Source organism: Tupaia chinensis, unplaced genomic scaffold, assembly GCF_000334495.1.
Source record: "Tupaia chinensis unplaced genomic scaffold, TupChi_1.0 Scaffold145057_1, whole genome shotgun sequence".
Taxonomy (NCBI): Eukaryota; Metazoa; Chordata; class Mammalia; order Scandentia; family Tupaiidae; genus Tupaia; species Tupaia belangeri.
Window position 1 is genome coordinate 1,032,848 of NW_006204918.1, and position 24,377 is coordinate 1,057,224.

Sequence of the window (24,377 nt, forward strand, 5' to 3'; positions counted from 1 at the left end):
ACTACACCTTTTACATGAGGCTTTTGGGCGTACGTGGATTCTGGTATTCGTAAAGGGTTCCTAGAACCAGTTCCCACAGATACCAAGAGATAACGTTTTGATTTCAAACAATAAAAACAAAACAAAAGTTTCTATAGAGATGTAGTTTCGCTTCACTTATGTAAAACTTAGATAGGAACAAGAGTATAAGTTACTGAAAGATGCATACAATTATGATAAAGTTGAGAAAATAAAGGTAAATACATACATTTCTAAGGGACCAGCCATGTGGCTTGGTGGCTGAATCCCACATGGCCAACTATACTGTTTGAGTCCTAGACCCAGCAGCTTGAAATACATACTATGTGTGTGTGTGTGCCAAAAAAATTTTTTGAGAGTTTTTTTTTGTAGGGCACATGCGCTCGCCAGAAAGACAGAGAGAGAGAGACAGAAAGCGAGAAATCACCTCCCGGGGGGTTGGCCATGCCACAATCCCTTCTGCGCCATTCTCCTTTCGGGATCTTGGGCACGCACACACACGCGCATGGCGTGAGTTTAAGCCACTGGGTCTGGGACTTGAACTGCAGTGGACTACATGGGAGTCCAGTGACATCGCCATTATGCCAACTGCTGGTCCCTGCCAAAAATCTTCAGAGAATGGAGGAGAAAGGATTGTGCCATGGGCATCCCTTGAGAGAGATGATTTTTCACTTTCTTTCTCTCTGTCTCTAACAAGTTTGTGCACCCTAGAGCAAACAGAATATGTGCGTGTTATATGGACTGTATAAATATAATTATATAGGTATATAATACACACACACACACACACACGTATTCCTGAATCTTGTGAAGCTGAGATGAAGAACTAAGGGAATGAGGAGTGAGAAAGATCCCAGCAGAGAGATGAACAGGAAGTTGAGCTGACCTTGTAGCATGCTTATTCTCAAGGTTTGTGGTGCCCTCTTAGATATTCATCATACTGTTATTCGAACTGTTTCCAAATGAGAGGCCCTTAATGTCCTAGGCTAGAGACACAAAGCAGGTCCAACCCTTAGCTGCTCAATAAAACACGGAAACACAAAGTTGTTGGTGAGAAAGGACAAGAGTATTTATTACAGCATGACCACACTGAAAAGACGTGAAAAAAACACCTTCTACCAACTTACAGATGTTTCCATAGGGGAAGAAAGAAGCTAGGAGCTGGTGACTAGGTACAGAAAATCACAAGTCAGGCTGATTTTTAGTTGGGTTTAGCCAAGGGTACAATCAGGCTTCAGAACAGGAGGTTTGGTGCCTGGGGCTGAACAGTCCTCATCGTTCTGGGTTTCAGGATGACCTCCGGTGACATTCTTTCTATGGAATTAAGAGAGATCTCAAACAAAGGGTATCAAGTTGAGGAGAAGGAGAAAAATTGATTAACAAGATATAATCAGTCTGGCTAACGCAGGCCTCTATTATAAACCCTTTCACAATTATAATTATTCAAAAGAGAAGTTTTTAAAGAAAAAAGGATTGTGGGGATATATTTGAAAGTGATTGTTTCCAGAAGAGAATGTGGTACGTGTTGAGTGCTCCAGAGATTCAAATAGAAGAAATAGAGGCACCCTTTGACTTTTGGGCCTAGTGTGTCCTTCTTGACTTGGTGGCAGTAAGCTAGAGGGGTGGCCGGAATGGAGGTTGAGCAGGGATTGGAAGTTGTGATAGAGACAAGGAGTGTAGACAACACCCAGGAGAGACGTGTCTGCTCCAACTGACCGCTGTTGTAGGCTGGCCTGGGCATGGTGCAAAAACAGACATAGGATGGAGGAGTGTGTCAGCCACACTTTCTTCTGTGTGTACTCAGGTCACACTTTAAGCCAACAGGCATCCTCATCAGTTGCTCCCCAGGGAAACAGCAAGGGCACAGTACAGTACGCATGTGTAGTCACAGGCTTTGCATTTTTCGTACCCTTGATTGCTTTGACTGTAGACCACTTTTCCTAGATGAGAAGCAGCTGACCAAGGTCAACGGGGTACCTGGTGCCCTGGGGCAAATTTACCTAAGAAGACCTGCAGGGAAGGAGAGTTTCCAGTTGTTGACTCAGCTCAATAAAATCTGAAGAAAATGATGGGTGGAAAGGAACAGGCTCAAGGGCCAGGAAGATGTAAGAGGCAAACAGGAGAACTAAAACAGGAAAACAGAAGATAGTATGAGAAGTGAGGATTAGGAAAAGCCTTCCTCAATTTTCAATTCCAACCCACGAGAACACATTTAATACTTGCATTGTCTTCAATAAATACATTCACAATTAAAAATGCATTATCTGTGCATAACACATGGTAAAACTCTGTGTTCTCTCCTGGAAGCAGCCAAGCTTGAGTATTTAACTAAATGCTTACAAAAATGTTAATCCTGTGGCAACAATGTCCAGAAAACTCTGTGTACCAAGCGAAGTCAGAAATAAATGATCTCAGTGAAGGTTAAATCTGAACATCATACTAAAACAAAAAGATGGGAGATGAAAACTTAAGGGTAGTAACCTAAATGAGATTTATCAATAATCTGCTTTCAAATTTAGCAAATAACACCATAGGATGGCCACTTACGTCTGAATATAAAATAAGCAACACATAATGTTTTATAATATAAGCATGTTTCAAGCAATATTTAGGGCATACTTATATTAAAATCGGAATCAGATTTTTACATAAACTTTTATTTTTAAAAAAGTTTGTTTATGGGGCCAGCAGATGTTACAACAGTTACGTCACTGGACTCCCACATGACTGACTGCGGTTTGAGTCCTGGACCCAGCGGCTCGAAACTCATGCTGGGGCCATCTGGGTGCATGCCCAAAATCCTGAAAGGAGAATGGAGAAAAACAGATTGGGGCATGCCCATCTCCCATGGGGTAGAGGGGTGATTTCTCACTTTCCCTCTCTCTGTCTTTGTTTCTCTCTCTCTCTCTCTCTGGCAAGTACACTTCACCTAAGGCAAAAACTCCTTAAAATTTTTATTTATTTCATGAGACAGTGAGGGAGAGAAAAAGGGAGGAATGAAGAGTAGCCAGGCATCCCTGCGAGGGTGTAGTCATGCCACAATGCCTCCTAGCCTTCTAGCCAGCCATAATCAGGGGTGTACCCAGGACCTGAACCCCAGGCCTTCTCACATGGCTTCAGCCTCATACAGTAGCACCCTACGATTTGCATCCACTGTTCAGCTTGGCCTGATCTTTCATTGTAACTGAGTGTTATATATTTTCTCTGATAATCCTAGTTCTTATGCAATCCTCTGGTCTTTCATTCCAAGGTAAACATTTATATTCAGTTTTTTAGTCAATTACATTTTAACTTTTTCTGTCACATTTTTCTTTTTCCTACATTATACATCTTTCAGAGATGTAACAAACCAAGTGAGATATCATTTTTCTGAGAAGAACTTATGTTTAAAACAGCTGCTTTACTTACAACCTTCTTTGAATGATCTAATCAAGGTTTATTTGATATCTTTGTCCCATTACTCCTCACAATTAATTTTGCTCAGAAGGCCTAGTCCTTGAGAGGATGTCTTCGCATTTTGTTTTTTTTTCAGTAAACTTGGTCAAAAAACACTGTGCAGTTAGACTGTTGGCAGAGTGGGTTCTTAGAACAAGCCATCTGAGCTAGTTCTAAAGGAGGAAGCCTCACAAGCTGCCTAAGTTTGTTTCACAGGGAGTGAGAGCACAAGAGTAGCCAGGAGCCCCTACCACCCAAACTGCTGCAGCTGGAAGAGAGCAAGAGGGAACAGGACTTCAAACTTGGATGGACTTTAACTCATTATAATTGATTTTGTGTAGTCTATCAGACTGACTCCTCCAAGTGAATGGATCTTGTTTTGAGTAACTTATGATGCCACCATTCTGTACATTAAAGAAGCAAGAAATTTCCTGGGACCAGCAGTTAGCATAATGGCTATGTCGCTGGACTCCCACGTAGTCGACCGCGGTTTATGTCCTGGACCCGGTGGCTTAAAACTCACTCCGGGCACGTGTGTGTGCGTGACCAAGATCCCAAGAGGAGAACAGAGGAGAAGGGATTGTGGCATGGCCATCCCCCCTGGGGGGGTGATTTCTTGCTTTCTGTCTCTCTGTCTCTGTCTGCCTGTCTGGCGAGCGCACGCGCCCTATAGCAAAAACCTCTCCAAAAAAAACAAAAGAAGCAAGAAATTTCCAAAAACTGATGAGTGTGTTGAAAACTGTAGCACATGTATACTATGGCCATTAGAAACAATGAGACCCTATCATTTGATTTGAAATGTATGAATACAAAGGACTCAATGTTGAGTGAAGTGAGCCAGACTTTGAAAGATACACACTGTATATCCCCACTCAAAATATACCGAATGTCTGTGCTCTATGGCAGAAATGTAAAGATCCAAAGATATAGTAGTAGAGAGGGTAAGTGCAGATATCAGAGATGTGAAGGAGAGGAGTGGGTGGTAGACAGTGGGTGGAAGAGGTGGGATGTGAGTTGCAAAGGAAAGAAACATTTAACAGACAAAAAATATAAAGTTCTGTGTTTGTCAGCATCTGCCCCGGGCTTGGCTTGAGCTGAATCATGATCAGGGGCTCATGGTGAGGTAGAGAAAGATTAAGAGAAAGAGGAAGCCCTTCATCTTGAGAGGACCAGGTAATCAGAAAAAATGAGACAAAGAGACAGAGTAACAGCGGACATAGGCAGCCTGAGCCTAGTTAGCCCTAGCAACTTGTGCCACCACTTGTGTCACCCAAACTGGGCGTCTTTATTTATAGTGCAAGGAGACACTACGTATGCATATTTTGCATTTCATAGATACATTGCCAGGTTATAGACAATAAGAAGCAGGTAACAAATCTATAAGGGTTAAGACATACTGAGCCAGGTGTATCCCTTGGTGATAATCCCATCAAGATAAACTCCTATTATCTTCTTTTCTAATGAAGAGAAGTCTAGCTGCAGGTGTGGGGAAGAAACATGAGGCTAAAGAATCTCTCCATAAGGTGGGCACCACCACACCCACAGAAGGCTAAAGAATCTTACAGAGGCAGAGCAGGGATTGCACTTTGCTAATTGAGGTCAAGATGTTTCCTGAATGCCATCTGATGTGTCTGTTGGAAGCCCCTAGCAATTTCCACCCCTTGCTCTGCCTGCACTGAGGTTCAAGGAGAGGACAAGCTGCAAGTTTCTGCCAAAACCCAAAGGGACAGGTGGTGTTTGCTCAGAGCATGTCCCCACATCTCACTCAGGGCCTCTCTCCAAATATGTCCCTACATTTGTTGAAAAAAAAAATACATATATATTACGATGAGGACTTTATATAAAATATGAAATTACTCCAAAAATAGTTGTGACTTAATTATGTTCAGGTGATAGATTAAAAAAAAAAAGAAGAGTATGAAGCAAGAAATTTCCAAAAACTGATGAGTGTGTTGAAAACTGTAGCACATGTATACTATGGCCATTAGAAACAATGAGACCCTATCATTTGATTTGAAATGTATGAATACAAAGGACTCAATGTTGAGTGAAGTGAGCCAGACTTTGAAAGATACACACTGTATATCCCCACTCAAAATATACCGAATGTCTGTGCTCTATGGCAGAAATGTAAAGATCCAAAGATATAGTAGTAGAGAGGGTAAGTGCAGATATCAGAGATGTGAAGGAGAGGAGTGGGTGGTAGACAGTGGGTGGAAGAGGTGGGATGTGAGTTGCAAAGGAAAGAAACATTTAACAGACAAAAAATATAAAGTTCTGTGTTTGTCAGCATCTGCCCCGGGCTTGGCTTGAGCTGAATCATGATCAGGGGCTCATGGTGAGGTAGAGAAAGATTAAGAGAAAGAGGAAGCCCTTCATCTTGAGAGGACCAGGTAATCAGAAAAAATGAGACAAAGAGACAGAGTAACAGCGGACATAGGCAGCCTGAGCCTAGTTAGCCCTAGCAACTTGTGCCACCACTTGTGTCACCCAAACTGGGCGTCTTTATTTATAGTGCAAGGAGACACTACGTATGCATATTTTGCATTTCATAGATACATTGCCAGGTTATAGACAATAAGAAGCAGGTAACAAATCTATAAGGGTTAAGACATACTGAGCCAGGTGTATCCCTTGGTGATAATCCCATCAAGATAAACTCCTATTATCTTCTTTTCTAATGAAGAGAAGTCTAGCTGCAGGTGTGGGGAAGAAACATGAGGCTAAAGAATCTCTCCATAAGGTGGGCACCACCACGCCCACAGAAGGCTTTAGAATCTTACAGAGGCAGAGCAGGGATTGCACTTTGCTAATTGAGGTCAAGATGTTTCCTGAATGCCATCTCTTTCCTGACTGCCAGTCGATGTGGCTTTTGGAAGCCCCTAGCAATTTCCACCCCTTGCTCTGCCTGCACTGAGGTTCAAGGAGAGGACAAGCTGCAAGTTTCTGCCAAAACCCAAAGGGACAGGTGGTGTTTGCTCAGAGCATGTCCCCACATCTCACTCAGGGCCTCTCTCCAAATATGTCCCTACATTTGTTGAAAAAAAAAATATATATATATTACGATGAGGACTTTATATAAAATATGAAATTACTCCAAAAATAGTTGTGACTTAATTATGTTCAGGTGATAGATTAAAAAAAAAAAGAAGAGTATGAAAGATAAATGTCTACATTATTAAATATTAATTTAAAAAAACAGAAGCACGGAATGCTATCATCTTACTTGTAAACAACAGATTTTCTCCTTGACCAAAATCTATCCAGGCTCTAACAAACTCTCTTCTTAACTAGGCCCTAACTTTTATGCTCATAACTGCACTGACCAATTTTAACAATAATCCTGCTAAATCCATTTATTTTATTTTAATTTTTTTTAATTTTGCTAAAGGGTGTGTGCACACACTAGAGATACAAAGAGTGTGAAAGAGAGTGGGAAAGAGAGAAAGCATGCCCCATGGGGAATGGACATGCAACAAACCCTTCTCTCCCATTCTTCTTTCTGGATTTTGAGCACACACACACACACACACACACACACACACACATACACGCGTGTGCGCAACCAGAAGGTTTTCCAAACTGCTGGTTCTGGGAGGTAGAGAAAGCTTGAACTACATGGTCGGCCATGTGGTATCCATCCATCTTAACTACCATGCCACTGACTGGCCCCTGCTAAGTCCCTTTAGCTAGAATTCCTTACCCTTTTATATCTGATAGTCTTCCATACCTAATCAGGTTCCTTGTCCTCCCCCATCCCCCAGATGATGTCTATCACTCAGACCTACATCCAAAAGGAATTTTATTAGGTCAGTAGATTCAGAATCCTCGCTTATCTCTATTGTTTCCTCTCAGTAGTTTTCCATCTGCTGACCCCAATCTCCATCTTGACACTGTTCCTTGCCTGTAAACTCCCACTTATTGTTGAATTAGTCCCTGTTCCTTATTGCAAAACCACATCATAGTATTCTCCATCAAAGTCTTCCTTACAGTCTTTGGTGACTATCATGAAAAATTGGTTCTTTAACACAGAAACAAGAAATGTTTAAAAATGGAAAGAATTATTCTGAAATTTGTCCTGTGATTGATATAGCTGAATTTATTAGTAAAGATTAATTTTTAATGTGGTTCATATAAAGCTATGTATCAACTCTACCAACTCCTCATCTTCATCATCTAAGATGTAGTAAAAACAAGAGTCAAGATATGCATTTAAGAAAATTATTCCTGCAAATCTAATATAAATTTTGCCATGTAACATTGTCTTGATTAAAAATATCATGATAAAGCAATGTATTTCTCTTGGTAAGTTTTAAGTACATAAGTTTTTTGTTGTCATATTAAAAAGGCATTTAAGAGGCCAGCAGGTAGTGTAATACTTAAGGTGTTAGACTCAGGTTCCAGCCTCAGAGGCTTGAAATTCACACTGGACATGTGTGAGCATGCCCAAAATCCTGAGAGGAAGACGGAGAAGGGATTACAGTATGGCCATGTCCCCTGGGGAGTGATTTTTCATTTTCTCTCTTTCTGTGTCCCCAGCAAGTGCATGTACCCTATAGCAAAAGTCTCTCTCTCTTAAAAAAAAAAAGGCACTTAAATAAAATTTTCCTTAAAATTTCTTGGTTTTGTTCTTGAATTCCAATTCATCTTCTTATTTTCATAGAACTTACCCATGTAAATAAACTATTTGTAAGTTGATTCTTACTGAACATAATCTATTAGCATTTTCAAGCTTATTTCTTAAGGTAAATGGCTTTCTGAAGGTAAATATCATTACATTTCTTTCTAACCAGGTCTATATATTATTGATTATACTGAAGTATGGTAGTTCACCGTTCCTCATCTCACTAGAAGTACAAAGCTTGGCAGTGAAAATAGCAGGTGTCTTAGTCCAGTTTCTACTGGTTTCTGCTGTAAAATATTGCATAAGCCATTTAAACTCTGAACTTCTATTTTCAGTTTGGTAAGAGTGATCTAATTGTAAGTACATCATAAGGTTGTTATGGAAGTTAGAAACACTAATGCAAGCAAAGCATTGCCAAGATTTGCATCATCCAGAGGTTCACAGCAGCACGTATTAGTGGAATCCCTTAAATGGGATCATTTTTCTCCATCAAGGAAGCATGGACTTTTATCATATAGATGTTTACAATCATTCGGGACTCTTACACGTTTCTTTAAAGGAGAAGACATAACAAAGTAGGAACAAGATACCGTCAGGAAGCTTTCCAGTGCCTTTCCAGTCCATCCTTGGCATTTTGTCATCTTCCTCTGTCCCAGATGTTTCACACTGTTATGTTGTTCCCCCTCAGAACAGGAGGAGGAAGAGAAGTGAAAGTTTCCTAGTAGACTATCATCACTTCATGAGATCTACAGAATTTGCATCTTCAGATTTCTTGCACATCCCACTTCAAATGATATATATAATACATTATTTAGAACTGTAGTATGAATAGCATATTAGATGTTGCTTATCTTTCCCTTTGTGGCAAAGAGAAAGATTGGCATTTGCCAAACCTGTTTGCCTTACTCCTAGACTTGCAACTGCTTAATGGTATGGCCATGCTACCAAGTTCTGACTAAAGGAATGTGGGAAGAAATTATATATACCACTCATAATTCTTGTCCATGGAAATTTCCTTCTGAATCTCTGTCTCTCTTTCTCCATCTGTAATCTGGATGACTCCACCACAGAAGCAAGATTGACTAAGAATTAGAAATTGTGTCCTTGCTGAAAGCTGGTGCCCCACCACCCATGGTTCATATGCTGAAACCCTAACCTCCAGTGTAACACTATTGGGAGGTGAGAGGTGGGGCTACTGGAGATAAATAGACCATGAGCATGGAGCCCTTATTAATGAGACTGATGCTCTTATAAGAAGAAGCACGAGAGAGATGATTTCTCTCTTGTCCATGGAACCACAGTTGGCCGTGTGGGAGTCGAGCACCTTAACCATCACACCACCTGCTGACTCCAAAAGACAACCATTTTTCAATCAGGAAGAGGACCTTCAACAAGAAGTTAATCATTCTGGGAACCTGATCTGGAACCAAATTCCAGCTTCTGGGATTGTGAGAAGTTTAAGTATTGTCTAATTTGCCCAGTTTATGATGTTTCGTTATACCGACATCAACTGAGTAAGACAGAAATTGGTGCTCGGAAGGGTTTATAACAGTTGCTGTTATAACAAATATGTAAAAACATGGAAGCAGCTTTGGAATTGGCAAAAAGTAAAGGCCATAAGAGTTTTAAGGTGCATGCTAGAAGAACCCAATATAGCCATTAAGGGACTTATAAGTGGTGTGATAGTTAAGGTGCTCGACTCCCACGTTAAGGGACTTATAAATGGTGTGATAGTTAAGGTGCTCGATCCCACACGGCCAATTGTGGTTCAAGTTCTTGACCTGGTGTCTTGCTTTTTCACTTCCCCCTCTCTTTCTCTTATAAATGTGATTCTGTTGAAAGCCCAGGAAAAAAATAAATAAAAGAGAGATGGAGAGAAAGTTTCCATCTTCTTAGAGAATCTGTAACCATTTTAAGAATGTGAGTAGGGATATGAATTTAAAAGGTGATTCTGGGGGCCGGCAGTTAGCGTAATGGCTATGTCGCTGGACTCCCACGTAGTCAACTGCGGTTCGAGTCCCAGACCCGGTGGCTTAAACTCATGCCGTGCGTGTGCGTGCGTGCCCAGGATCCTGAGAGGAGAATGGAGGAGAAGGGCTTGCAGCGTGGCCATCCCCCCTGGGGGGTGATTTCTCGCTTTCTGTCTCTCTGTCTCTCTCTGTCTGTCTGGCGAGGGCACGTGCCCTATAGCAAAAACCTCTCCAAAAAAAAAAAAAAAAAGAGAAGAAAAAAAATAAAAATAAAAATAAAAATAAAAGGTGATTCTGGGCTAGTCCTGTGACTTAGTCCCAGCTGCATCCTGCATGGCTGACTGCATGGTTTAGTTGCGGGATGGCTTCTGCAACGATATAAGGTTCTTAGTGTTTAGGGTAAAGAAGTGAATGAAACATGCAAATAGTGAAAGGAAAAGGTAGTTTGTTAAGTTAAGCATAAGTACGCACCTGAGAGCTAAAAGTAGACCAGAGTGGGCCTGAGTAGAGACAGAGAGTGGCTTAAGGGCTCTAGTAGTTACATTTTGTCAAGTTTATAATTTTTTAATCTAGGTCATGCCAGTTAATCATTGCCTGGGCCCACTCATAGCTCTAATTTCATTGGCTCTATCAATTGTGGCTAGGCCTATTGATTTATCTCATTGGTTATATCAAATGTAGCTAGACCCATCAATTTAGCTCATTGGTTATATCAAATGTAGCCTACTCAACTAGACAGACCTCATAGGAATCACCTGCTGACCTGGGGCAGGAAATTTTCGGCCCTGATCAGTATTTCTACCTACCTGCTCTAGTCCACTTCCATTTTCTAGCTTTCTACTACCTCAGTTTGAATCCTGGCTCCAGGTTTATAAAACACTCCAGCTATGTGTCATGCATGTCCCAAATTCCAACAGGAGAAACGGAAGAAAAGAGATTATGATATAACCACACCCTACTTGTGGTGCTTCCTCCCACTCTCTATCTGTCTCTGGTGTGCTACCTTCCAATTAGAGGGAAGAAACATGCCAATGATTGTTTGGATTACCACACCATGGGTGTGATATTTGCCACCCCAAGGAGCCCAGAAGGCAAAGCATCAAATCAAAGAGAATTATTCTTAAGCCTGTAGCTCTCCTAGAGTTAGGGCTGCTAAGTTCTGGACGTACTTTGGACCCAGCATCCTCTTTTCTTTTTTTCCTATGTCCTCCTTTTAGAATGGGGATACTTAGCTTCCACCTGTTCCACACTGTTTTTTAGAAGAAAATGACCGTAGTCACTGCACTTACCAAGTAGAAAATTATATGATACACTACTGTGAGTTACAATGTAGAATTGCATTTTTTCCTAAAGAAACCTAAACACAATAAAACCATAGATACAGACTCATTGCAAAGATCATATTGAATGAGGAAAAGCTGAAAGCTTTTCAACTAAAACACGGGAAGAAGACAAAGCTACTCATTTTACTCCACTTGTTTTTAACATGGTGCTGTAAGTCCTAGCCAATGCAATCAGACAAGAGAGCAAAATAAAACATGTTCAGAAAGGAAAAGAAGACACTAAACTGTCCCTGTTTGCAAATGAAATGATCATATACATAGAGAAACCCAAAGGACTCCATGAAAAACATCATGGAAGTGATAAATTCAGAAAAGTAGCAGAACATAAAGTCAATAAACAAAAATTAAATAATTTTTATACACCGACAATGAACAGACCAAGACAACTGAATAAACAAAGCTATAAGATAAATAAAATACCTAGGAATACACCTAACCAAAGAAATGAAATACCTTTATGGGACAAACTATAAAGAGCCCCCCAAATAAGTTGAGTATGATACAAAAAAATGGAAGAACAACCCAAACTCTTGGATGTTCTTGAATAAACATGAATGAATCAATAGAATCAAAATGATAATCCTATCCAAATTAATTTGCATATTTAATATGATTCCAAATTAATTACTTATGGCATTCTTCACAGAAATAGAAAATACAATTATAAAATATGTCTAGAATTATAAAAGGTCCCATACTGGACCCAGCAAAATCAGTCATAAGAAGGAAGTTTCTAACAAGTAGCCCACACAAGAAAAAAGAAGGAAAGGTGCCAAATGGACAATGAAACATCATGCTTCAGAAAACTGCAAAAGCAATAGCAACAGCAACAACAAAAATGCATAAGAAAAGAAATAATAAAGATTTGAGCAGAAATAAATGAAATAGAAAATAAATGAACTATACAGAAAATAAATGAGACCAAAAGTTGGTTCTTTGAAAAAGATAAACAAAATTGACACACCATTAACTAGAATAGTTAAGAAGAAGATAGAAAAGAACCAGATAAATCATTTGCAATGAAACAGGGAATATTACTACAGACATGATCGAAACATAAAATGTCATTAGAGGATATTATGAGCAACTATATGCCAACAAACAAGAAAACCTGGATGAGACGAACAAACTGCTGGACACATTAGAAAGGCATAGTATCCCTAAATAGACCCATAACAAGCAATGAGATTGAATCAGTAATAAACAAACTCACAAAAAAGAAAATTCCAGATCCTGATGGCTTCACTTCTGAATTCTACAAAACTTAAATAAGAGTTAACCCCCGTTTCACTCAAGTCATTTTTAAAGATGCAGAAGGAAAGAACCCTTCGAAATTTATGAAGCCTCTATCACTCTCATCCTCAAAACAGGTAAGGACACGACAAAAAAGGAAAACTATAGACCTATATCTCTGATGAAAATAGATGCAAAAATTCTCAACAAGATATTAGCAAATGATATCCAACAACATATAAAAATATTATTTATTATGACCAGGTAGGCTTTATTCTAGGTATGCAAGTGTGGCTCAACATAAGCAAAATCATAAAGAGACACCATATTAACAGACAGAAAGACAAAAATCATATGGTTATATAAATTGATGCAGAAAAGTGTTTGATAAAATACAACATCCACTCACGATTAAGATTCTCAGGAAAATCAGCATAGAAGGGTCATTTCTCAACACAACAAAAGTCATCTATGAAAAACCCATAGCTAACATCATACTAAGTGGGGAAAAGCTGAAAATTTTCCCATTAAAAACTGGTATAAGAAAAGGCTGCCTATTTTCTCCACTCCTTTTCAACATAGTCCTAGTCAATGCAATCAAGAAAGAGAATAAAATAAAAAACATTCAAACAGATAAAGAAATTAAAATTATCCCTATTTGAGTTGACGTAATTGTATATATAGAAGGCCTAAAAGTATCCATAAAAAATAAAAATAGAAAATTAAAAAAAAAATCCTGGAAGCGATAAATGAATACAGTAAAGTGGCAGGATACAAAATCAACATACAAAAATTTATAGCATTTCCATATATAAAAAACAAGCAAACAGAGGTAGAAATGAAACAAGTAATCCTTTTTACTATAACCACTAAAAGTATTTGATACCTATGAACAAATCTAACCAAAGAAGTCAAAGATCTCAACAAAGCAAACTGAAAATCTAAAAAAAGAAATCAAAAATGACACAATAATGTGGAAAGATATCCATGTTCCTGGATTTGAAGAATTAATATAATCAAAATGGCAATTCTATCCAAATTCATCTACATATTTAATGTAATCAAAATTAAATTATCAGAGATATTCTTCACAGATCTAGAAAAGACAATCATAGAGTTTGTCTGGAATTATACAAAGTTCCTATTGCCAAAGAAATCCTGTGAAAGAAGAGTGGAAAGTTCTTATTGCCAAAGAAATCCCGTGAAAAAAGAGTGGGGTAGGAGGCATCTCCCTCTATGACCCCAAACTATATTACAAAGCTGTGATAATCAAAACAGTACAGTATTGGCACAAAACAGACATATATACCAATGGAATAGAATAGAGACCCCCAGAAATAAACCTCAAAATGCACAGCCAATTGATCTTTTTTTATTAAAGATTCATTTAATTTTATTTATTCATTCATTTATTATTAAAGATTCATTTAATTTTATTCATTCATTCATTTATTTTAACTTTGCCAGAGAGAGACACCCAGAGAGAGAGGGAGAAAGTGAGAAAGCAAGCCACCAGATCTGGGACTAGAACCATGGTTGGCCATGTGGGAATGTCCAGCACCTTAACCACCATGCCACCTGCTGGCCCCACAGCCAACTGATCTTTGACAAATGGCATGAGTCAATCCAGTGGGAAAAAGAAAGCATCTTTAGCAAATGGTGCTGGAAAAACTGGATATCCACCTCCAGAAAGATGAATCTGGACCCCTAGCTCTCACCATTACCAAATTTCAACACAAAGTGGATCAAAGATCTAAACCTAAGACCTCACACTCTAAAACTATTGGCAAAAAATATTCAGAAAACTCCAGGAGACCTTGTAGTAGGCAAAGACTTCTTAAATAAGACTCTCAAAGCACAGGCAATAATCTCAAAATAGACAAGTAAGATTACATCAGATTAAGAAATTTCTGCACAGCAAAAGACACAGTATTTAGTGTGAACCAGCAACACTCAGAATGAGAGAATGTCTTTGTAAACTATACTTCACATAAGGGACTGCTAACCACAATACAAAGGGAACTCAAGCAGCTTACCTGAAAAATAAAATGATCAACCCAATTAAAAGATGGGAAAATGAGCTGAACAAACAATTCTCTAAGGGAAACATATGAACACCCAAAAAGCATATAAAAATGAGATGCATATAAGAGAGATGCAAATCAAAACCACAAAGAGATACCACCCAAACTCACTGAGAATGAAGATTTAAAAAAACGAAAACTGGTAAGTGTTGGCAAGGCTGTGTTGAAAAAGGAACTCTCCTGCATTGTTGGTGGGAATGCAAATTAGTCCAACTACTGTGGAGAAAAATATGGAGGTTCCTCAAAATCTACAACTAGAACTATCATATGATCCAGCAATTCCACTGCTGGGGATCTACTCAAAGGAGAACATTCAGTTGGAAAGGTGTTACACATCTATGTTTATTGCAGCATTTCTTCAGAATTGCTAAGACAGGAAACCAATCCAAATGTCCACAAACAGATGAGAGAATTGAAAAAGTATGGCACATATACCCTATGGAACATTACTCAGTCATAAAAAACATCAAGACCCTGGTATTTGATAGAAAGTGGATCAATATACAAGGTTTACTATGGGGTGAAGTAAACCAGGCTAAGAAAGAGAGACATTGTATGTCTCCACTTAATATATACTGAGTGCACACTGGGGTGGAAACTGAAAGGTTAGGATATATAGAAACATGAAAAATTATTGTGGATACTGGCGATGGTGTGGGAAGTGGGTAAGAGAAGGGGAAGAGTGGGAAAAAGGGAATCAAGGAGAAAAATAGAGAGGCAAGGCATCTATAGGACACAGAAATGGATGATTATCTACTGATAACGTGTATGGTACCTCCAACTGGACCAGTGTGAAGTGCATTCATACTGGGTAAATTCATTTTACAAGTTGTGGTAATTTTACAAATGTGTAAAATAAATTTTAAAAATAAAATAAAATAAATAAAGTCACAAAGGAAACAAACAAATAAATAAATAAAAATAAAAGTCTCATATTGCCAAGGTAATTCTGTGCCAAAAGAATAAAATAAGAGAAATCTCACTACCCGAATTCAAAATATATTACAACACAGTTGTGATCAAGACAGCCTGGTTCTGGCAAAGAAATAGACACGTATATGAATGGAGCATGATAGAGAATTTAGAAATAAAGCCAAACTCGTACGGCCAACTGATCTTTGACAATGGTTATAAGACAATGTAGTAAAGAAAAGAAAATCATTTCAGCAAATGTGATAAAAGAACTGGATATCCACCTGCAGGAAAATATAACTGAACTCCTATCTCTCACCATTAACAGAATCAACGCAAAATGGATCAAATATTTAAATATAAATGCTCAAACTACAAAACTGTTAGTAGAAAACAGGGGAGACTTGTCTTCGCGCTAGAGTAGGCAAAGATCTCTTAATGAACAAATGTTCAAAGTCTCTTGTCATAAGGAAAATGCATATTAAAATCACAATGAGATAGCATTTAATCCCAGTTAGAATGACTAGGATAAAAATGAATGAATAAATGAATAAATAAATAAAGCAAAAAATGCTTGTGAGGCTGTGGTGAAAAGAAAATTGTCTTATTATGTTGGTGGGAATGTAAATTAGTACAACCTTGGGACTAGAAGTTGGCATAATGGCTATGTCGCTGGACTCCCATGTAGTCTACCACGGATCGAGTCCCAGACCCGGTGGCTTAAACTCATGCCAGGCACATATGCGTGCATGCCCAAGATCCTGAGAGGAGAATGGAGGAGAAGGGATTGCAGCATGGCCATCCCCACTTGCGGGTGATTTCTCGCTTTCTGTCTCTGTCTCTGTCTTTTTGGTGAGTGCATGCACCCTATAGCAAAAGCCTCTCAAAAAAAAAAAAAATTAGACAACCTCTGTGGAAAAAAATATGGAAGTTCCTCAAAAACCTACTACTAGAACTACTATACAATCCAGTAATTCCACTCATTGGGTATTTACCCAAAGGATAGGAAAACGCAATCAGAAAGACACTTGCCTATACACATTTAATGTAACATTATTCACAATTACTAATATTAAACCAACTTAAGTGTCCAAAAACTGTGTTAAAAAAAGAGGCTCATATGTACTAGGAACTATTATCCAGCTATAAGAAATAATAAGATCCTATCAATTGACTCAAAGTAGATAAGTATAGAAGACTTAGTGTCTTAGTGTGGAGCAAAGTAAGTGACATATTGAAAGAGACACATTGTACATCCTCACTCCATTTTTACTGTGTGTCTACAGTCTATGACAGGTTGAAGATGTGATGATAGAAAAGATGGGTGTAGATGCTAGTGATGGTAAGGGGGGAGAGTGGATGCTAGACAGTGATTGATGAAGGGTGGGTGTGAGGTGCAAGAGGAGGAAACATTTGACAGATGCAAAAATGTAAAGTTCCCTGTTGGGGAACCAGCAGTTAGTGTAATGGCTATGTCGCTGGACTCCCACGTGGTCTACCGCGGTTCGCGTCCGGACCTGGTGGCTTAAAAAACTCATGCTAGGCATGTGTGCGGGCGTGCCCAAGATCCCGAGAGGATAATGGAGGAGAAGGAATTGCGGCATGACCAACCCCTCTGGGGGTGATTTCTCGCTTTCTGTCTCTATGTCTCTCTCTGTCTGCCTGGTGAGCGCACATGCCCTATAGCGAAAACCTCTCCAAAAAAAAAGCAAAGAATATTTATATATATAGTCTATATCATGATGAGGACTTTATGTAAAATATGAAATTAATTAAAATACATAAATAAATAAAATAGAGAATATTTAACTAGGACTGGCTCCATGGTGCAGTAGTAATAAGCTTCTTAAGAGAAGCCAGGTCCCACATTTCATTTGAATCCTCAGACTGGTGACCCCAAAATATTCCAGGGACTGTGTGGGTGCCCGAGATCTGAAGGCCTGGAGAACTGGAGGAAAAGGCTTGTGTAACCATACCCTGTGGAAGGCGCTCACTCGCTCTCTCTCTCTCTCTCTCTCTCTCTCACGTGCACGCACACTGACTCTGCCAAGTGACTTCCACAGACAGCACTGAATAGAAAAAAAAGTAAAAAAAAAACCACACATACAGAATCTTAAACTAATATACTTGTATTTCTAGGTATATAAGAGCTAAATGTCATAGAAAATTAGAAAGAGTCAAAGTAATTGAACTACTAGAGCTACTGAAATGAAAAGAAGCAAACACAATCACACTTGAACAGATTTCTGAAAGAGTCAAGGATTTCAGATGAAAGAATTTTCCAGGTAGTAGAAAAGTACACAGGCTTGGCTTTAATCCAGGATAACATTTACAGGGATCAAGGCACTCAAAATGATTACAGGAGGATGTAGGGGAGAAACAGTAACTTCTCTCAGTCTTCAGGCATTTATAACTGGTATAAATTCTGTAACAAAAGGCAGATTAACAAGAAAATATAAAAATATAATCAACTTTATTAACTTGTGCAGTGTACATCGCATGGGAGGAAAGTAGCTCAAAATCAGAGGTTTAAGGTCCATCTTAAACATCATCTTCCTCAAAAAAGAATAAAGGGGTCAGACAACTGCAAGGTAGTCCCACATGGGAAGATTTTCCATTCAAGTCTGGAGACCTCTCTGAGTGTTAGACGCAGACACTTGTCCATAATCCAGGGCTGGCTGAAGATTGGGGTGAGTTGTGGTATCAAGACCTAGAAGGGGTGCCGTTTCTCTCTCTCTCGCTCGCTTAAAGGGGGACGGGGTGGATAAATACACTTAGAAACCCAAACAATAAATTATGGAGAAATAACAGAACAAAGAGGGGGAAAAAAGGCTGTAGCGGGCACTGCATACGGAAGCCATCTTGAGCTATCCGCCATCTTGGAAACCATTAGGTTTCACTTCCTCACTGAGCAAACTGTTTCTCAGAAATCATGTGACCAATCATTCTCCCCCGGGAGCTGGAGCAGTTGGGTTTCTAGGCAACAGGAGAGATCCACCCATACCAATGATTGGTTCATGCCGTTCCATCTCATTTGCATTTCGGGCAACCAATCAGTGCCCACCAGCCTGTATATAACTTGACATTCTTCCTCAATAAACAGGAAACTTGATCAGCACCTGGTATTGGCTCCACTCTGTGTGTCTGTGTGTATTTGTCCCATCTCTCACTCCCTCCCCCAGGAACCTGTTCGACAGTCCCGCAGGCCGGGACAAAAGGCAATCCCGGACTCCTAGTTTCATAAAAATGTAGTTTAAGGGAATGTTAAGGTCCTCTCGCAGATCTGGGCAGGAAAATGATAACTTTTCTACATTTGTTTTATAATTGCTTTTAGTTCAAAAATCTCTCATATTTGGGGAGATAATTCCAGTTTCTTTCAGGGACCCAAAACAAGAACACAATAACTACTGAAACTAGAGAGTATGAAGCGGTTACTGAGGGAAATCTTCATACCTACTTACTCAGGTGACTTAGGACCTAAAAACAATTCAGAGACCATTCTGGAATGTGTAGACAGAAGTAAAAATGGTCAAAGATGCCATGTCCTTATTCCCATAAACTAAGAATGTGTCACTATGTGGCAAAGGGGAATTAGGTTATAGATGAAATTAATTTAATCAACTGACCTTAAAATATAGTAATATGGTGGATTATCCTTGTGAGCCCAATACAGTCACAAGCATCCTTCAGAGGAGAAGAGCTGGACAGTGATGTTGTGGTTTGCATCTGGAGACCTCCCGGAATGTGCTGGAAATGTACATGCCCGTGATCTGGGGCTGGCTGAAGATGGGGGTGGGTCAAAACCCTAATGAAGGTGCCTGTCCCTCTGCCTCTTGTTCTCATGCCCTCCCTTTCTCTCTTGTTCTTGGGAGAAATAAATACATCAACTAGAAGAGGGCGGCAGAAGGGTAGGTGAGAGTGACGTGACCTGAGAAGGACTTAGCTGCCGTTCCCGGCTTTGTAGATGGAGCAAGGGAGCCTCAGCCAAGGAGTGGAGGCAGCATCTAGAAACTGACAAGGACAAGGAAATAAATGCTCCACGAGAATCTCCTGAAAGGAAAGCAGCCCAGCTGACGCCGTGATTTCGGCCCGTGAGACCAACGTCAGGTTTCTGACATATTTGTGTTGCTTTAAACCACTCATCTGTGCTAATTCCCGCTTCAGACAGCGGCAGCATTCCTTGACTTGAGGCTGCCTCATTCCCGTCTCTTCCTTCATGGTCACATGGCATCCTCCCTCTTCGTTTTGTGTCAAATCTTTATAACAGTAGGACCAGGACTGGCCCTGTAGCCTAGTGGTAAAAAGAACTGGATCCCCCATGGCTGACCACCTTTGAATCCTGGCCCCAGCAGCTTGAAAAACATACCAAGCATGTGTGCATACATGTCCAAAGTCCCTGCAGGGTGGAGGAATGGAGAAGGGATTACCATGTGACCAGGCCTCATTGTGGGGTGCTTTCTGCCACCACACCCTGCCTGCTGCCCTTCTCTGGAGAGTGTGCATACCTTCTATCAATTAAAAAAAAAGGTAATACCAACTTTTTGGATATCACATAGAATATAAATTTGAAAAACTTACTAATTTATTCAAAAAGTTATAGCATTGGGGAGAGGAGAGGAGAGCAAGCTGCACAATATAATCGTCGAGGGAAATCATTCCTCTCTCTAATCTAAAGGATTATTTTGTTTCTTTCAAGAATGTTACTTTTAGCCAGCAGATGGTGTGGTGATTAGAGCACTGGACTCCCACATGGCCGACCGTGGTTCGAGTCCTGGCCTGCTGGCTTGCTTTCTCAGGTGCCCTTTTTCTCTCCCTCTCTGTCTCTCTCTGTTGAGCACATGGTGTCCTCTAGCAAACTGAAAATAATAAGAAAAACAAAATTAAATAAATAATTCTTCAAAAATAAAATAGTTACTTTTTCTCATACTTGAGAGAGAAATCACAGTTGTTTACATTACATTTTTTTTTTAATTGATGTGACAGATACCAATGAAGACTTTCAGTGGAGGTTTTCAGTCCGACGATTTGGTAAAAGTGTGTTTTATTCTCTCTATGTTACAGAGAAAAAGCAGTAAAGCTCAGCATCTGTTAAACTCTCACAGGCCACAGAACTAAAACTTAGACGAAGGCAACTGACTGCAGGTCAAGACCGTTCTGTATTATACCACATTGATTTTCACAAATTTCACACACATTTAACACAGTTATTACAAAGATGAGAGTTTTCTCATTTCCATAATATTAAAAATAAGCACACGACTGTGCTGGGCCGTGTTGAGCTCCTCTGTAATAGATCTTGTGATTCCTGTCTCCAAGAACCCAGCCACTTCCAGCTGCCTCATCTACAATGGAATCTTCCTGGGTTAAGTTTCCAGGAGAGCTTTAGGTCCAGGCAGGTATCGCTGCTGCACTGACCCAGGTCTTGTCATCGGCAAGCCTGCCAGGGCCAGCTAGGTGGCATTGAGGTTAAGGCAGCTGAATCCCACATGCCTGACAATGCAGGTCAAGTCCTGGACCTGGGCTTGAAAAACACTGGGTATGTGTGCATGCATGCCCATAATCCTAAAAGGAGAATGGAGGAGAAGGGGTTGCCATAGAGCCGCCTCCCCTCCCCCTCCCCACAAGGAGTGATTTTTCATTTTTCCCCTTTCTCTCTTTCTCTCTCTCTCTTCAGAGAGTGCACATGCCCTATAGCAAATAATAAAAAAAGGAAAAGTTTCCAGTGATGCACCCGTATAACTAGATTAGGGTAAAGATGTAAAGTTTTAGATATTAGCTTATTAGTGTTTTTAATGATTTTTTATTACGCTATTTCCACGTCAGTAATGTGATTACTCAAAGAGAACTCGAAGCCGTCTAATCTGAAATACGGAAACAGAAGTCTCATCAATTCTCCTCTCAGTTCTTCCTCTCCGGATCCTGCTGGCATTCTGGTGTCCACAGTCGACCCCAGACCCAGTCTGTCTTCCTCTCTGAAGGACCACAATCCCTTCATTTATGGTTGAAATGCCATAATTATTTTATCTTGGATTAGGTACATTCTGTTCTTTCCAGCCATCCCCTTCCTATTCTGTTTGTCCAAAAGAGCAAATGTCCCTATGCTTTTCAAACTCTGGTCCCACACATCCCACCCTCCTGTTCTACACGTGCTATTCGCACTGTCTCTGCCCCCAGTTAGGTGTTCTGTGAGGCCCAGCCGCTGTGGTGCGAGGAGCAGGCACCACTGCGCAAGCCCCGGGTCACCGGGAGGCCGGAGAGGCAGGTCCCAGACCAACCTACGCAGGTCAGAGGCGGCCCTGCATGTCTGTGATGCGGCTACTTGGAGGCTGGAGCGGAGGATTGCAGCAGCAAGACCCTGTCAAGCAAGACCCGCGTACCCTCCTCTTCTTCCTCCTCTCTCTCTCTCCCTCTCTCTTCTTCTCTCTCTCAAAACCAAAACAAAACAAAAAATGTTCTGTAAAACTTTAAAGTATATATTTTTTGCAAATGAAAATTACAAGGTAAAAAAAAAAATTAGACCCAATTATTTTACACACAAGCAGGTTTAAGTACAAATGTATGAATTATTTGCAAGGCCTTTATCTCTACATGTTTTTAACTTTTTATTGCATTTGTATATTAATTCTAACCATGACTCATTGTATAAAACTAGATAACAGAAGAAAGGTCCAAAGTGTTTCAAGTGGCTGAGTCTTTCTTTGGAATGAATTTAAAGAAGGCTAAAATCAAGAACTTTATAAAGCCTATAAATCACCAAATCACTGATTTTTGCATGTTTTTGCCTTTAAACATCTCTTTTTCCAATTTTGTTTTATTTCTGCTTCTCTGAGGACTTGTTCCTTTATGCACAGTACCATACTGTGGTCTTGAAAGACCACACAGTGAGTGAGTAAAAGTCTTATTTTTCTGCCTTCCTAATGAGCTATTGTTATGTGCAATTTTACCTACGTCTCACTGAACCACTGATATCACAGATCTTTTCAGATAATAAACTCTTTTCTCCAACAGTCCTCTACATAGAAATTATACATTTTTCTTTCATTGACTGTGTTAATATTATCTTTGTTTTCAAAAATCTGTCTTGATTCATTTATGAAACTTTTGGTTGCCTAATTTTTAATCACTTTGGTTTTCTTTAGAACTATATTTCACATTAAAGAGCAATTCAATTAAAAAAGTAAAATTCTCAAGTAAAAAGCTAAAAACATCCAATTGTCTATGTACAGAGAATAAGTTTTTCTCTGTAAAGTGTCTAAGAATGCTCTAATGAATAAGTGTGGCCAGACAGTGGGACAAACAGGCTGCCTGGGAAGGTTCTGGGTCTGTGTCTCAAGACCTCTCTGAACATGTCAGGTGTGCATGTCTCCATCATATGAAGATGGTTGAATCTGGGGGTGGAGTGTGGTGTGAAGACCCTCTTAGGAATTCTTCTCACTCTCTGTCCTTCTCATTCATGAAAGACTTTTTAAAAAATAAAAAGATAGGAACAGCAGATGGCATAGCAGTTACATGGCTGGACTCTCACATGGCCAACTGCAGTTGGAGTTCCAGACAGGTGGCTTGAAACTCATCCCAGGCATGTGTGTGTGTGCATGCCTAAGATCCCAGGAGGAGAATAAAGGAGAAAGAATTATGGCATAGCCATCCTCTTGCGGGGGGGGGGGGGGGGCGGTGATTTCTCACCTTCCCTCCTCTGTCTCTGTCTCTCTCTCTCTCTCCGGGAAACACATGTACCCTAAGTTGAAAACATCTAGAAAAAGAAAAAAAGATGTAAAATGGTTTATAGATAACATTAGGGATAAAAATATTTTTAAGAAGCAGAACTACATATAATACTGTTAGAACCATTTATCGTAGCCTGGGCTCTGAGTACTAAGTAGATGAGTAAGAATGCACCCACAAGAGACTGGGAGGTACATACAGTCAGACAGCTGGGACGGATGGGCCAGGGGTCATTTCATCTCTTAGAACTGCCTTTAAATGAATGGCTAGAACTTTAATCAGACCACTGAGAACAAAGCAGCTATTTCCACCTGAGTATTTCCTGAGGAGACCGCATACCATTGCTCATCTGCTTGCAAGTCAGAAAATGCTTGACCCCAGACGGCTGTCCAGTTGGAGGTACATATTTGTCAACCAAGAGTAAAGAGAAAGCATTTGTTCTCCCTCTTCAGCCACCATTCTACTTTGCCTGTTCCTTCTCTCTGGGACAAAATTGGTAGAAAGATAGAGAATAGATAGTATCTTCGTAGGAGTCCTCTGCCTCCCTTTGAGGATATTTCAGGAAAATGTTAGCACAAAATGATCTATTCCAATAGCAAATTTCATAGAGGATTGGAAAATCAAACTTAGGACAAAGGTCAACCCAAATCAAGGACATTTTACTGCAGAACTGTGTTTTTCCAAAAGCTGTACAATACGAAGTCTAGACTATGTACTAGCAAACATGGTGAACTATGAAGCATGATTAAGAAGCACTGTCTCTGCAGACTGTATATGATGGGTGGATGGATGGAACCGCCCCGAAAATTGCCTCCCCGGTACTTACTACTCTCAGGAAGGCAGCTGAGTAGAGTGGGTTCTGCAGAAGGGCTGTTAATGGAGCTGACTCTGCTTGAGAGAGTGGGAATAGGAACATTTGTTAAATAGCTCAGAGACCTCTCTCAAGAGGAAGAGAGCAACCATACTGTTTGACGGAAAGTACAGAAAGAACAGTAATTTGAAATTGCTAGCCTTGAGATTTTCTTTCAAAATGTAG